The sequence below is a fragment of the Mobula hypostoma genome, chromosome 1 (genome assembly GCF_963921235.1).
Source record: "Mobula hypostoma chromosome 1, sMobHyp1.1, whole genome shotgun sequence".
Lineage (NCBI taxonomy): Eukaryota > Metazoa > Chordata > Chondrichthyes > Myliobatiformes > Myliobatidae > Mobula > Mobula hypostoma.
The window spans coordinates 160,604,227-160,618,486 of record NC_086097.1 but is presented as its reverse complement, the minus strand read 5'-3'; the positions used below and the strand labels follow the sequence as shown (position 1 = coordinate 160,618,486).

Sequence of the window (14,260 nt, the reverse complement as noted above, 5' to 3'; positions counted from 1 at the left end):
TTAAAATAGTCTATGGCATTCCTTTCTAAGCATTCCAAGGGTTCATGTGTAGAAACAGATTGCTCACCAGTAACACTATGCCTTGAATTAACCTTACCTGGGTTTGACTTATTTGGATGTTAAATGTGGATTAGACTGACTACAGTACAGAGCACAGTATTTTCAGATCCATTGTTTGGAAATTATGCCTGAACTTTATAAAATTACAGAGCCATGTGGCATGGAAACAGGGCCTTTAGCTCTCAAAGACCATACAAACTATCACATATATTCTCGCCCTACACTGATTCCATTTTCTTCTCAGAGTCCCCTGTATACTCAGTACACACCAGGAGCAATTGATGATGGCCAGTTAATCTGACCTGCATTCCTGTGTAATGTGGGAGGGAACAGGCATACCCAGAGCAAAAACTGTCAATGAAAAAAATTCCACACAGCACCCGAGGCCAGGATTGAATTCTGGGTCACTGGAAGTGTAAGATAGCAGCTCTGCTATATGTGCTATGATGTTTCACCTCCATCAAAATGTTTTCAGTGAAAGGCTGTGGTGTGATCACAGTGTCCAAAGAGGGCTACAAGCAATGAGGTTGTTCTGCAGTGTTATATAAATAACTTGATTTGCTCATTTCTCTGCTGAACAAAGCATGTCTCTATCAAGGTCCTCTGATAACAGAACACCTGCCTCAGCAGTTGAAAGTCTCCCCTTATAATACCCAACAATTTGTTTCTACTTCAAATCCTCTTTGGTTTCTTTTCTTGAGAACCAGAGCCAGTAGCTAACCCTTGTCCTCAAGTTAAACTTTCTCAGCTTACTGAAACGAATAAACAGAACAGACTGAAACTTTTAAAATGTTGACATTACATTTAATGGACCTCCACGTACTTGATTCTGAAAGCTCTATACCAAAAGTGCCCAACGCAATGTTAGAGCTTCCTTCCCTTATTGAACATGTATGTAAGAATGTTCTGTTCCATGCATTTAGCCAGCCTTGCCTTCATGAATTTTCAGAGATGAACTATTCCATTTGCACTCCGATTGCTATGAAAATAGTTTTCTTTGATGTATCAAATTAAGCTTTAAAATAAAGTTAGGAAGATCATTTGGAAGTTTTAGTACATTCTTCCAGAGCCAACAAGCCACCTCAAAGAAAGAGGATTTAGTTCAATGCAGAATGGGAAATAAACTAACAACAGTGACCCGCCTGAAGTCAGGCAAGAGCAGTGACCCAAATAAACATGACCTCAGTTTAACGTAGGCAGAACCATTTGTTCCCATCGACCCAACTAAACCTCAGGGACCAAGATTAAATGAATTGCTTCAAACCTTAAACCTGCACTGCTGCCAAAGTATACACAAAAGAGCCAAGAAAACAAATGTACCAATTACTTGTTAAACAAGCACTGTGGAATGTTCATGCACATGGTTTCCCCAAATATATATTAGAGGAGAAAATTCAATGCATACAATCTTCAGCCAACTTACCAAAAGGCAAGGAAGCACATAAAATATTTTGGCACTATTTAAAGAAAATGTGTTACAACATGTTTAGGTAGAACCAGATTTCTGTAAAATCTTGGTTAAGGATTAATAAAAACCTTATACCTCAGTTGAAAAAATTGCTGTTGGATTTTCTCATCATCTAAGCCATTTGAACTGCTTTAGGTTCTCTCAAAATGTCAAATCTTATAACTGTGAAGTTAGACTCTCTCTGTTGACTAACAGATAGGCCCACCCACACTGGTAGACAGCTGAACTGTTACCTGCTTATTACACTCACACACATATGGTAGATAGGAAGTAGGACTGGAAGATTAAAGTACTGGGGTGAGTCCATAGGGATCTGAAAGTTAACAGGAATTCTAATGCTGGAAAGACAAGTAAATGTGTGCTTGTGTCAGTCAGCATACAGTACATAAAAGTGTTCAAATATGGTTCTATAAGTAAACCTTTGATGTGAATAAAGAAATAGTCATAGTCATACTTTATTGATCCCGGGGGAAATTGTTTTTTGTTACAGTTGCACCATAAATAATAAATAGTAATAGAAATAGTAATAGTAATATTACTATTAGTAAATAGTAATAGTCATAGAAATAATAAATAGTAATAGAATAGTAATAGAAAATAGTAATAAATAGTTAAATAGTAATATGTAAATTATGCCAGTAAATTATGAAATAAATCCAGGACCAGACTGTCGGTTCAGGGTGTCTGACCCTCAAGGGAGGAGTTGTAAAGTTTGATGGCCACAGGCAGGAATGATTTCCTATGTTGCTCTGTGCTGCATCTTGGAGGAATGAGTCTCTGGTTGAATGTACTCCTGTGCCCACCCAGTACATTATGTAGTGGATGGGAGACATTGACCAAGATGGCATGCAACTTAGACAGCATCCTCTTTTCAGACACCACCGTGAGAGAGTCCAGTTCCATCCCCACAACATCACTGGCCATACGAATGAGTTTGTTGATTCTGTTGGTGTCTGCTACCCTCAGCCTGCTGCCCCAGCACACAACAGCAAACATGATAGCACTGGCCACCACAGACTCGTAGAACATCCTCAGCATTGTCTGGTAGATGTTAAAGGACCTCAGTCTCCTCAGGAAATAGAGACAGCTCTGACCCTTCTTGTAGACAGCCTCAGAGTTCTTAGACCAGTCCAGTTTATTGTCAATTCGTATCCCCAGGTATTTGTAATCCTCCACCATGTCTACACTGACCCCCTGGATGGAAACAGGGGTCACCGGTACCTTAGCTCTCCTCAGGTCTAACACCAGCTCCTTAGTCTTTTTCACATTGAGCTGCAGATAATTCTGCTCACACCATGTGACAGAGTTTCCTACCATAGCCCTGTACTCAGCCTCATCTCCCTTGCTGATGCATCCAACTGATGAGTCATCCGAAAACTTCTGAAGATGACAAGACTCTGTGCAGTAGTTGAAGTCCGAGGTGTAAATGGTGAAGAGAAAGGGATACAAGACAGTCCCCTGTGGAGCCCCAGTGCTGCTGATCACTCTGTCAGACACACAGTGTTGCAAGCACATGTACAGTGGTCTGCCGGTCAGGTAATCAAGAATCCATGATACCAGGGAAGCATCCACCTGCATTGCTGTCAGCTTCTCCCCCAGCAGAGCAGGGCGGATGGTGTTGAACGCACTGGGGAAGTCAAAAAACATGACCCTCACAGTGCTCGCTGGCTTGTCCAGGTGGGCGTAGACACGGTTCAGCAGGTAGGCGATGGCATCCTCAACTCCTAGTCGGGGCTGGTAGGCGACCTGGAGGGGATCTAAGTGTGGCCTGACCATAGGCCGGAGCAGCTTCAGAACAAGTCTCTCCAAGGTCTTCATGATGTGGGAGGTCAATGCCACCGGTCTGTAGTCATTGAGGCCACTGGGGCGCGGCGTCTTACACAGTACAGGAACCCTCCGGAGCCTCAGGCTCATGTTGAACACATGGCGAAGTACTCCACATAGCTGAGGGGCACAGGCTTTGAGCACCCTGGTACTGATACCATCCGGTCCTGCAGCCTTGCTTGGGTTGAGACGTTTCAGCTGTCTTCTCACCTGTTCAGACGTGAAGCCCACCGTGGTGGTTTCGTGTGGGGAAGGGGTATAGTCATAAGAGCAGGGTGGGGGACTGTGAGGAGGGGAGAGTGGAATATGTGTTGCTTGGTGGCTGACAACAGATGGCTCGTGGGGGATGGGCAGGGGTCACAATGTCAAATCTGTTAAAGAACAGGTTAAGTTCGTTGGCCCTGTCCACACTGCCTTCAGCTCCTCTGTTGCAAGTTTGCCGAAACCCAGTGATGGTCCTCATCCTCCTCCAGACCTCTCTCATGTTGTTCTAATGGAGTTTCCACTCAAGATTCCTCCTGTACCTGTCTTTTAGCCTCCCTGATCCTGGCTTTCAGGTCCCTCTATATTGCCCTCAGCTCCTCCCTATTTCCATCCCTAATTGCCCTCTTTTTAGCGTTCAGGATGTCCTTAATGTCCTTTGTCACCCATGGCTTGTTATTTGAATAACAAAGGACAGTTCTTGTCGGAACATTGCAGTGCACACGGAAGTTAATGTAATCAGTGATACATTCTGTGAGCCCATCAATATCCTCTCCATGTGGTTCACAGAGTGCCTGCCAGTCTGTCACCTCAAAACAACCCTGGAGCGCCTCATAAGCCTTCTCCGACTATTTCCTCACTGTCCTCGAGGTTGCAGGTTTACTCTTCACCAGAGGCACGTAGCAGGGTTTTAGATGCACCAGGTTGTGATTTGACCTTCCCAGTGGGGGGAGGGGAGAGGAGCTGTATGCATCCTTAACGTTAGCGTACATCAAATCCAGAGTCCTTTCCCCTCTGGTTGTACAGCTCACATACTGCGTGAAGTTGGGCAGTGTTCTAGCCATGGTAACCTGGTTGAAGTCACCCGAGATGGTAATGAGGGCACTCGGGTGCTGGGTTTGTAAACTGGCTATGACGGTGTAAATGATGTTACACGCCGACGTCGGGTTGGCAGAGGAAGGGATGTACACAACAACCACAATTGCATGCAAGATTTCCCTTGGCAAATAATATGGCCGCAGTCCAACAGCAAAAAGTTCAATATCTGGGCTACAGACACGTTCCTTAATCGTAATATGCCCAGGATTGCGCCATCTGTTACTGACCAGAACCGCCAGCCCCCCCTCCTTTGCGCTTACCAGTCTCAGTGCAATTCCGGTCAGCTCGAACGGTCTGGAAGCCCTCTATGGAAACGCTTTGATCGGGTATGTCCTCGTGCAGCCGCGACTCAGTGAAGCACATGACACTGCTCTCCCGAAATGTTCTGTGACTCCTGACAAGCACAGTCAATTCGTCGATTTATTCCCCAGCGATCTCACATTTCCCATGATGAGAGAGGGGAGACATGGCTTATAACTTCTCCATAAGCCTCCGTTGTCTCGACCCAGTCCTCTTCCCTCGCCTTTTTGTTCCCCCTCAGCATCCTCTGTGTGTTTTCCTCCAGATTTCAGCCAGGATGTCCGCTGCTCTGTTCGCTAAACTAGCGGGCATGAGTGCAATCAATTGGTCCCTTGAATACACAATGCGACCATCCTGCTGCCATGCTATCGAGACGTGTCCGAAAGTAACTAATTCCAGTGCTAAAAAAACAAATAAAACTCTCTCCACCAGCATGTTAGAGAGGGTGCAGCTTCAACGTGTTACCGTGAGAAAAAAAACACAACAAATAACTTAAGTTACAAAGTTTAAAAGTAAGAAATTACGGAGCAACTGTAACCGGCTGCATGCACGACCAGCGCATGCGCAAGAGGATAAATGTAAAGCAGATCTCTAGCACCCATTTCACAACATATTGCACAATGGGGAGCAGGGAGGACCATCACAGCCTCTTCTCCCCCATGAACCACTATAAGAACCAGACTGAGGGAACACCCAGTAGTACTTATTCTTAACAGCAGTGAGACAGTCAATTAATTCCTTTGGTTTTATTCCCCTAAGGTTTCTGAGGGGCTTATCTGTTCTAAAATTCAGAAGGCTGGGCTTTCTGGTCATAACTTGGCTGTGAAATAAAACGTTTTGGGAGATTTTGAACATTTTGATAATCACTTTACAATAAATGGCCACATGGAATCTATAACTTAAAATAGGTTTGTAAGGATTCTGATTAAGAGAAAGATCATCATTAGGAACCAATTGCTTCTGAATATGGATTCTACTATTTATGGACTACTCAAAACACTGTTAGACAAACATGGGCAAATGCCATAGTCAAAGGAAGAATTGTTTCTGGATACTGTCTTAGATTCTTTTGCCAATCATTTTCAATCTGAATCTTCTGGTTTCTAATACTATTGGAAAAAGTTACACCTTATTTACACTGCTAAAATTGTTTATGGTTTTGAACACCCCCATCAAGTCCCTTCTTAAATGCGCCTGTTCTGATGAAAACAACTCTAGCTTATCTAATTTCTTCATATAACTGGTGACATTTTAGGGAATCTCTTCCACAAACTCTCTGACACTTCATTTGCAACGTTCCTTCCAAAAGTGTCACGCTTAAAGATGAATGCAATCCTCCATCTGAGATCTAAAACATATTAACTTTATTGCTTTTGTACAATCAAGAAATCCATATGCTTTTTAACAACTTTCTCAACTTATTCTGCCTGCATCAAGGAGTTGTGTGGCTCCAGCCACGGGCCTCTTTGTTCTCACACTGTCCTGAGAACAATAAAGGAGCATAAACTGCAGGATGACAGTTATAACTTAAACCAACTTAAACCAACGGATAACTTAAACCAATGGATAACTTAAAACAACTGCTGCAGTCATAATGTACTGTACCTTCCTCTCGAGCAAGGGTTTCCAGCCTTTTTTATGCCATGGACCCCTATCATTAACCGAGTGGTCTGTGGACCCCAGGTTGGGAAACCCTGCTCCAGAGGTAAGATATTTTTTATTTTTTAGGGGCACAGATTCAAACATTTGTGTTTTAAGGAGGGGTGAGTGAAAACTTTTTCAAATAGAGCGTGGTTAAGGTCTGGCATTCACTGCTTTAGTGATGCAAGAAACAGCCAATCAAAAGGAAGTGAAAAAGGCAGTGGTTTGAAAATGATTTGCAGAGCAACACTGAGGGGGCAGAATCAGAATCAGGTTAAATATCACTGGTATATGTTGTGAAATTTAACTTAGTGGCAGCAGTACAATGCAATACATGATAAAAATAGGAAAAAATGAATTACAGTACATTTACAGTATATATGTATATTAAATTTTTAATTTACAAATAGTGCAAAAACAAATAATTTTAAAAAATGAGGTAGTGTTTATAGGTTACAGGTGGCCCCCACATTTTGAACGTTCACTTTACGAAACCTCACTGTTATGAAAGACCTACATTAGTTCCCTGTTTTTGCTAACAGAAGGTGTTTTCACTGTTACAAAGAAGGCAGCGCGCGCCCCGAGCAGCGGTCCTCCCCTGGATTCGGAACTGCATTTTCGCCGGCATTGCTTAAACACGTGCCTGTGAGTAGCCGTTTGCAAGATGAGTTCTAAGGTATTGGAAAAGCCTAAAAGAGCTCGTAAGTGTGTTAAGCTTAACGTAAAACTAGACATAATTAAGTGTTTTGATCGTGGTGAACAAAGTAAGGACAACGTGAGTTTGGCTTGCGGAAGTTGACGAAGATGATGTTGAAGAGGTTTTGGCATCCCATGACAAAGAACTGATAGATGAAGAGCTTATGCAATTGAAAGAGGAAAGGATAACAATCGAAACCAAATGAGTAATGATAAAGTACGACTTTAATCTTGAAAGGGTACGTCGGTTTAGGGGATATTTGCAGGATGGTTTGAGTGCTTTCAAAGAACTGTATGATAGAAAAATGCGCGAGGCTCAGCAGTCAAGCAAGCCTTACACATCAGCCACAGCAGACGCCGAACCTCGACCTTCGACTTCGAGGCGGGCAGTCACAGGAGAAGGTGAGCTGCCTGCCTGATGGCAATAGATGACGAGATGACACCCCAATGTCCCACCACCCCAACACCCAGGCCGCGGACAGATATCGATTCGCGGAGAATGCAGCAGTAGCCGGGAGACACACAGCACATCTTTAAGAAAAAAGCCGAAATAAACATGCTAATTAATTAGGTGCCGCCCGACACGTAATTGTTGGCCCAGATCAGAGGCGACGCAATCGGCACTGATCTGGGCCGCCAATTACGTGCCGGGCGGCACCTAGTTAATTAGTATGTTTATTTCGGCTTTTTTCTTAAAGATGCACTGGATGCGTCCCGGCTACCGCTGTACCCCTGCATGCTTCGCGGCAATGTATCAGGTCGCTGCCCGGAGGGTGGGGGCCACTGCACCACCCCAACCTGCGACGACTCAGTCTAACACACCACCATCAGTGTGCTCCGCGCTTTCCCAATTCCGGTAAGTGATACTACTCTGTACACACATTATTTCTACTTTATATCGGCTGTGTGTTTTTACGTGTTATTTGGTATGATTTGGCAGCTTCATAGCTTAAAGGTTACTGAAGAGCGTTTGCGCCGTGTTTTTGCCGATGGCGCTTGTGTGAGATTTTCGCTACGGTGAGCAGTTCAGGCAATGATTGTGGAAAAGTATTTCTACTTTATATAAGCTGTGTATTTATCATATCATTCCTGCTTTTACTACATGTTACTATTATTTTAGGTTTTATGTGTTCTTTGGCATGATTTGGTAGGTTATTTTTGGGTCTGTGAACGCTTACAAAATTTTCCCGTATAAATAAATGGTAATTGCTTCATCGCTTTACAACATTCCGGCTTATGAACCGTTTCATAGGAACGCTGTACCTTCAGATGGCGGGGGAAACCTGTAAATGTACATTTAGAGATGAGAAGGCAGAGGGGAAGAAGCTGTTCCTGAATTGCTGAGTGTGAGCCTTCAGTCTTCTGTACCTCCTTCCTGATGGTAACAATGAGAAGAGGGCATGTCTTGATGGTGGTCCTTAATAATGGACCCGGTATTTCTGAGGCACTGCTCCTTGAAGATGTCTTGAATACAATGGAGGCTAGTACTTATGATGGAGCTGACTAATTTTATAACTTTCTGTAGCTTCCCCCCATACCAGACAGTGATGCAGCCTGTCAAAATGCTCTCCATGATACATCTGTAGAAATTTTTGAGTGTTTTAGATGACAAATCAAATCTCCTCAAACTCCTGATGAAACATAGCTGCTCTCTTGTCTTCTTTGTAGCTGCATCGATATGTTGGGACCAGGTTAGATCCTCAGCGATATTGACAGACACTGAGGAGCAGATACTCTCTCCACTTCTGATCCCTCTATTCCTTTATGAGACTGGGAATGATAGGATTGTTGTAAACAAAGCGAGCAGAGACTTAATGGATGAAATGGTCCCTTTCTGTGCTGTAACTGTATACACTGAGTGGCCACTTTATTAGGTACATCTGCACCCCTGCTCATTAATGTAAATATCTTATCAACCAATTATTTGATAACAACTCAGTGCATAAAAGCATGCAAGCATGTTCCATGAAGTTTGGTTGTTGTCAGACCAAACATCAGAACAGGGAAGAAATGTGATCTAATTGATTTTGACTGTGGAATGATTGTTGGTGCCAGATCGGGTGGTCTGAGTAGCTGAGAAACTGTGGATCCCCTGGGATTTTCATGCACAAGTCTCTCTAGAGCTTATAGAGAGCAGTGCGAAAAACAAAGAAACATCCAGTGAACGGTAGTTCTGTGGGCAAAAAGGTCAGATGAAAATGGCCAGACTGCTTCAAGCAGACAGGAAGGTGACAGTAAGTCAAGCATTATAAGAGTGGTCTGTAGTAGCAGAAGACCATGAATATACACTCAGTGGCCACTTTATTAGGTACAGGAAGAACCTAATGAAGTGGCAATTGAATGTTCATTTATACCATAATTGCAGGTGCAGATTGGTTTTAAGCAATGTAGGCTAGCACTTAGAAATACAGTAAGAAACCATGTCCCTTTGGCCAACAAAGCCAAAGAACCCAATTACAGTATCGAACTACACTAATCGTACACTTATCTGAGACTTTTTTATTCTGCTCACTTTCTGAACAAATCCTCCCTCTACATCGTCACAGAGGGAATGTGCATATTCCTTGGAGATAGTACTAAATTTGAGCATTGAGGTCTGTGAGACAGTAGCCCCACTAACTGCACAACTGTGTTGTCTAGTATACTGCACTACTGAGGCAATAAGTTGCTCAGCAGTATGCCAAGAATGTCTTAACACTGAGAGCATTATAATGAGCAAACAGCATGCATTGGGTGAATTCCCTATATTGAGCTGAACTGGTGAAGGATAATATTGCATTAGGATCTATGCAGGTTGATCGAATTTAGCTCCAAAGAAGCAGTGTCCTTTCATAATTACTTCAAAATAATTAGTATAACAGTACCAGAGCACACATGACACATTGTAAAACTATTCATAAATTAACATCAGTTAGATAGTAACACGTTCATCATTTGGCTCCTGAGTGGCTTAAAATATATCAGAACATTTGTGTTTTCCTTAATTAAGTAGACTTAAAAATGCATCCTCTGCAAAATTTGTCTCTGTATAAACTAACTTGCGAACAGTCAATATATCCTCTTTCTTTGCACTAACTAGTTAGTAATTACACTGCTTTCTTCATTGATTAAATAATGCAACAATGTTATTTATTTTATTTAGTGCTGTAATTAGTGTCATTTTTTAACTGGAGACCTTGACCATAAACATAATTATTGTAAATCTTCCTTATAGTTTGCCCTTCCAGGTTGGTGATGTCTTGCTTCCACTCCACTTCTGCAGGTTCAGAGGCATCCAATGCTGGCAGACCGGATCACTGATGGAGCAGGAAATGCATTAGAGGGTAGGCAGGTGAGTAGTTTGGGAAGTGTTTACACTGGGTTTATTTCTGTGTGCTCCTGAAAGAGCTCAAGATTCCCAATGTAATCCCAATTTTAGAGTAGTCATGACTCAGAGATTCCCATGAGTCAATAGGAATATTTTTTTCAAGGAGCCTTTCAAGCTATCTGAATCTTTTTCTTGTTCAACCTGTTAATCAATATTGCTTGCAAAAAATAATTGTTGCTTTAATGCAGGCACTCCTTTAAGAGTTGTGTCGTGTGACTCTGGCTTAAATCATTTATAAAAAGATCCTGAAGAGCCCTTGAATAAACTGCACATAATTTTTTGAACATGTTGCGTCTTTTATACATAAAACATAAATCTGCACGATTTTTAATGGATTCATTAGAGGCTGAAAACCATTAGACACACAAACTTTGCATTGGGTTTGAATGGTGAAGGATTATGGACATTAAATAATATATTATTGAGGACATTGAAGACATGATTACGTGGGTCTAAGAAGCTCATTAATTGTGGTAAGTCTGAGGTGTAAACATAAACATGGAAAAAGTATTACTTGTCAATTCATTGTGCATAACAGTGGTTGAAGTGAAAAAGAGTACAAATTGGCAGTCCAGTCCCATTCTCAGACTTGATACAATGAAAGTATTGATAGTGCAAACTTTGGGAAACCTATTTTTACAACAAAGGGGTGTAAAGTAATATTTAGGAAATTGACATGCATAAGTGGGTTGAGGCCATATGAAAAAGCAAGAAGGTGGTCTCATTAATATCAATAGGATCAGATAGATAGGCAACATCAGTAAACGTTGTCTAGATTTATACAATCTATTGTATAAATTGACAGAAAAACTGAAAAATCATATAGACCCAATGATGTCGGATTATGAGCTAAAGTTTTGGAAATTTTGCTCTGTTTTTAGATCAAATGTTGAAAGGTGATGGAGCATTTATAGTCCTAGATTTAATATTCAAATAGCATGCAACATAGCTACAGATGTCAAACCAAACTATTTACCACCACCTCATGTACAAAGAAGAATTAAATAAATAGGAGTGACATGGATTATTGACAAAATGTTAAATTGGTTTATTATTGTCACATCTAGAGTGACAAACTTGCACACCATCCAAACAGGAAGTGGATGAACAAGTCTGCAAATAACCACGCCAGATAGTCTGTGCAGAATCTAAGAATTGCCAGAACACCCTTTTGGCCAGGTGTTTCTGTGGGTTCATTCTCCAGAAAATTGATCTTACGTCTACAGTGGTGACTGTGGTTTCATGTACATTGGAGGTAGTCGGGTCAGGTGATGATACTCCAGACTCCTTCTGTGAATAGCATGTGTTAAGCTCATGGGGAAGTTCTGAGATGCCCCCTTTTTTAGCATGTAAGCCCTGCCAAAACTGAGAGCTGACTTCGTACTTGATTTTGAACTAGTATTGTCATCTGGTATCACTGATAGTCTCAGGGAGCTGTATCTTGATTTATTGTATAAGTCAGGGTCACTTCATTTTAATGCTACAGTCCTGGACTTCAGTAGGAAATGGATTTCCCGGTTCATCAGTTGTTTCAAGTTTGGGATTACCCAGATTGTCCTCGACACACTTGATAATAAAGTTCATGACAGTGATGACATATTCATCTAGGCTGGCTGCTGAATATTTGAGCATTGACCAGTCTATTAACTCAAAGCAGTCACACATAAGCTCATCTAATTCCTCAGACCAGCACTGTACAATTTTCTGTACTGAATCCTCAAATTTCAGCTTGTGTTCATACACAGGGAGAAGGAGCACAACCTGGTGGTCTGAATTACTGTAGGACTGGGAATAAAAGTGTCACAGAATAACTGAGCAACACCATCATGGAGATGGTCGAAACGTATAAGACCATTTTCCTTTGGGATAATTCAGAAGTGACTTTTAACAGTGCAGTCAATAGATGGGGAAATATATCTGCATCTCAAGATGTGTAAGTTAAATAGGCAAGTGCAAAGACTTTCATTAAAGTAGATGCGTCTCATGCATATTCCCAGGTTAATATTGACAAAGAAGCATAACTTTACTTGACATTAGGGTGTACGAAGCTGTTAGGTGGTAAAATATTGACTAAAATTATTCTAAGTTTCAGAAATCAAGGTTGATTGTGGAGTTTGTATGATATTCCCTTTCTAACAGTCATTGTAAAAGTAGTATTCAGAAGACTTTATCAATATATCTAGCTTAAAAAAAACAAAAATGCCCTTGTCCAGAAGGAAGTGATTTATTTTGGTCTGTGAATAGATGAAAACCAGCTGCAGCTAAGGCCATCATAGTAGCCAGAAATCCCAAAAGCATAACTGAGATCTGGTCATTTCTAGGCATGATCAAATACTATGTTAGCTGTAGCAAAGTTTATTATGTTCCAGAATGAGTCTGTGATAAACCCATGAATAAACTACCATATCTTGTTTGAACTCTTTGTGTCTGTTTATTGTCATTCCGCACATTCTACATTGGGCTTTATTAGAGATTGAACACATATTGTTTACACCTGCATCACTTGGGACAGAAACAAATTTACCTGGAGTTTATGGTTGAAATAATGATCCAGTTGTCAGCATACATTGTTATTATGCAGGTACACTCATTCGTTGTAAGTTTATTGGCAGATTGAATGACTGAAGTTTACTCATCAGTATGCATTCTGGAGGAAAGGATCAAAGGGTTCAAACGTCGATGCACGATAACTCATAGAATTATAAGTTAAAAATCATGCAGTTTGAATGAAATAAATAAACTAGGGTGTATATTGAGTTATTTGAAGGAGAACATAGGAGGACATAAACCAAAGACTCTAAAATGTTATTTGGTCATTATCCTGTGTAGCTATTTCCTTGTACTTACAACATTCTGGTGCATGAATGGATCTGTATGAATATGTATTATATCTTCCTTTTTTTTTGCTAATTTCGTCATGCTATGGACCTTACACCTCCATATTTGCCCATGTCGACCTAAGTGCTTACTGAAACTAGTCCCATTTACCTTCATTTGTCCTATATCCCACTAAACCTTTCTTGTCCAAATGTCTTTTGAATGCTATAATTATACCTTCTTCTACCACTTCCTTTGGCAGATTGTTCTATATAGCCACCACCAGGCTCGGTGAACCTTACTGAGAGAATGTGCCTAAATTTGCGATAACCTTCTAAAAAGTTTTCTTGTGTGTCATGGCAATTTTGAGCAGAGATTATCATTGATTAATGAACTAGCAACGGTAATTATGGACTTTTTTAAGGAAAAATACTATGAGAGAAACACTGAAATAAATAAAATATTTTAGAAAATCTGTTCAAATATTATTAACACTAAAAAGATTAAAGAATTTAAAGACTTGAAAAATAACATCATTTCTGAAAGGATTTCAAATCATATCATCCATTCTTATGTGTTCTTGTGACCGTCTAACTGGTGCAAAGCCAGCATAAGACATTTCCTATGAAAACTTTTCACTGCTTTGGGGTTATAAAAACTCATTCACAGCTTCATTTGACAGTAAGGATAATCATTATGTATCTTTTTTTAATTAATTGTGGGTTAAGGGCAGCACTGCATGCTGTGCCAATGTAAGTACTACATTTGCCATCTTTGGCACACATGCCATAGGTTCACTATACCTGCCCACCACCATCAGTGAAAAATTTGCTCATTATATCCCCTACAAATTATTTCCCTCCCAATCACTTTATAACTGCTGTCTCAACAACATCAACAGCTGTAGCATGATGTCTCAGCTCTTGTACTCAGTGCCCAAACTGATGGAAACAAGCATGCTATATGTCATTTTTAACCTTTGTCTACCTATGTCACCAATATCAGGA

The 14,260-nt window shown here is 41.0% G+C and overlaps 1 long non-coding RNA gene across 2 annotated transcripts in view; it reads left to right on the top strand.

Moving 5' to 3' along the window:
• LOC134342465 (uncharacterized) overlaps positions 1 to 14,260 on the top strand; it is a 113,376-nt gene that overhangs the window by 32,564 nt on the left and 66,552 nt on the right. For both annotated transcript variants that reach the window (XR_010017024.1, XR_010017025.1), the window contains exon 3: positions 10,332 to 10,400. This is a non-coding gene — a long non-coding RNA (uncharacterized LOC134342465). The remainder of the gene's footprint in view (positions 1 to 10,331; positions 10,401 to 14,260) is intronic.